Source organism: Glycine soja, chromosome 13 (assembly GCF_004193775.1).
Source record: "Glycine soja cultivar W05 chromosome 13, ASM419377v2, whole genome shotgun sequence".
Lineage (NCBI taxonomy): Eukaryota > Viridiplantae > Streptophyta > Magnoliopsida > Fabales > Fabaceae > Glycine > Glycine soja.
The window spans coordinates 15,277,226-15,280,083 of NC_041014.1; the positions used below are offsets into that span (position 1 = coordinate 15,277,226).

General features: G+C 30.9%; 1 long non-coding RNA gene across 1 annotated transcript; it reads right to left on the reverse strand.

The window, feature by feature from the left end:
- Positions 1 to 209: 209 nt before the first annotated feature.
- On the reverse strand, positions 210 to 2,400 carry LOC114381020. The gene is made up of 3 exons (XR_003659918.1): positions 1,126 to 2,400; positions 943 to 1,073; positions 210 to 404 (listed from the first exon to the last, which is right to left on the reverse strand). It is a non-coding gene; the product is annotated as an uncharacterized LOC114381020 (long non-coding RNA).
- Between the last annotated feature and the right edge of the window lie 458 nt (positions 2,401 to 2,858).

Consider the following 2,858-nt stretch of genomic DNA (forward strand, 5'->3'; position numbering starts at 1 on the left):
TTTTCTTAGGAAAAAAAATCCAAAATTGCAGAAGGAGGCACAATGAATTCCCCAGATAAAAATTGCTTGTGAGCTCCTAAGCCAGAGCCAGATATATTTAATTAAACGCATGATATATTTAAACTTGTTAAGATAAAGATAAATACATAGCTGAAAATATACAATTTCTTAGTCGAGACTAAGAAAAATTGGTCATAAAATCCAAATAATGTAACTATTTAGATTCCCAATAATCACATTTATAGATAAATACTTAACAGTAAAGTATATAATTCTCAGTTTTTTTTTATAACCTTCCTTGCCAAACAGTGGCACAATACTATCATATTCATGACATGGACAATACTTTTGTGACCAGAATGGGTGGCACCTTTATTCGACCAAACCAGCAACATTTTACGAATCTGAAATTAAAATAAAAAAAACTCTTTGATGTTAATATAGCTCCTAATTAACTGTGATAGATCACCCATAATCTTTTTACAAGGATAATAATGCTTAATATATACCATCTTCGTTCTTAATTATAAGATTCTTTTAAAAAAATATTTTTCTTTTTTATAAATTTTTTTCTAACTTTTAGATACATACTTTTACTTAATTAATCTCTTCCCAAATATTATTGAGAAATAACTAAATAGATAGAAAGATAAAAAAAATAATAATTTTAGAATGATAATATAAATAATTGATAAATTTAATGTGATTATTTAAATTAATTATTTTTTTCAAGGGATGGGAATGAGTTAAAAGGATTCTATAATTAAGGAGTGAGGGGAGTATATTTTTCAAATGATACAATGCCTATAAACCAATAATACACGAGTCTTATAGTATCTGCATCACTGTGCTCAAATCTGTGATAATTCCTGGAATACCAAATGCTCGGTGATAAATATTGTAAAAGAAGGAAGCAAGTTGAGACTCAGACGAGTATATTACCAAGAAAGATGGTGACAGACCATATCTCAGAATGCTCTCAGCAAATAAACGCACAACACAAAGGTAGTTGCAGGAGCAGAATCTGTCAAGCAGGCACATATATAGAGATAGCTTGTTGAAATGAATGCATTCTGCAGCATACTGTTCAATTTGAGAATACAAACATTGGATTATAAAATTTACCTGAAAAAGAATAAGATGGGGTCATCAATTTGATAGATGGTTCAAAGATAAGATGGGTCAACGGAAATTGATGATCACTCAGTAAAATAATGTTCTACCAGGGAGATGATAAGATATCTTCCAAAGCAAAAACACAAAATAACTAGAAGGAGGAAAATCCCAGCAACGAAGCAAAGCTGCCCTATCTCTGCATGCTGCGTTAAGAGGAACCAAATCTGAATCACAGGCACTATTTCTAATTTAACTTTTTCCTTGACAAAGATGTACAGGTAGTATAATGTTACCGGCAAAATAAATAAATTCAATGGCTAACTGGGAGAAAGAGATAGAGCAATAGTAGCAAACTTCAGAGAAAAGGTGAAGAGGAGTGCTAGCAACACTGCTATTGCATAAAATTTATTAGAAAACACAAATTTTGGTGGATCTTATTTTTAAATAAGAAGAAGAGAGCCTCATTAAATGAGAGGTAAAACCCACCAAAATTTGTAATTTTTAGTAGAGAGGATATTAGAAAGAAAGTAAGATTGGCATTCTTCAAAAGTGAAAACATGAAATTGATTTATCAATCGCAAGGTAAATAAAAAAAATTAAGAAAATTCACTCTCTAGTGACACCACTCAATTATTTCTCTATTGCAAGTCATTACACTCTCAGGTCGTTCTTCAACACCAGAAAACACAAAGAAACCACCTAATCAAAGGGAACCGTCAACATATGAAAATATAAAGGTACAAGACGTTAACAAAAGTAATTTAGATGCATTTCACACAAACCATGAACTTTTGCAACGCTGTTAATAAGTTCCTATGGATGGTAGGTAGTTAAACTTCCTACAGATAAAAAGGGACAGGACCTAGTATTGATAAATTAGTCCATCAAGATTTAGACCTTCATTTTCCCCAAATAAATCCATACTGGGAGTCTAGAGCAACAAATTCAGACTTTTAAAACACAATTTGCAGAACGGATAATTCCAAATCTCCACTTATACTACAAAAAGACTCCTCAAAGGAAAAATTATGAATCGTTATTCAAACAATAGAAACGATCACGTATGTGAAGAGTGGGAAAAACAAATGTCAGCTCAGATACCAGAAGAAAATTGAATTTAGGAGTGAGTAGACATACACATACAGAGGGCATCAGGGCAAGAGAGAGAGAACCGTAAAAATAAAGGAAAGCAAAGTTGATGGGCAAGAAAAAGGAGAAAAGGAACACAAGTGTAGGAGATCCTGTTGAAAAAAGGGATAGATAGGTAGCAGGGGCCAGTTACAAATTGTCGATGCAAGTCTGAATAAAACTAAAAAGGAAATTCCATAAATAATATCACGTGTAAGTATACACTATGAAGTTATGGTCAATAGAGAGAGAAGAGGAGAGACATCATCACAGAGTATCAGACACCATAGTAAAAGTCATTTATATCTTTATCAGTGAAAAAACTACTAATATCCTTCTCTACAACACACACCCTCCCCACAAGAAAAAAAAATCAACCAATCAATCAAATTAAGTTCACTTCAAGCACAAAATTAACAAACCTTGGGAGATAAGTTAAAACAAATGAATCCAATCTAATTGATTCTTATCTTAATTGATATGTATAATATTAATTTTAATAACTAACCAAATGTCATTATAATTGATATATATATATAGTTATTCTAATTTATATATAAAAAATATTTAAAATGTATGATAAATAATTTATACCGTGATATAAGATTATTTTT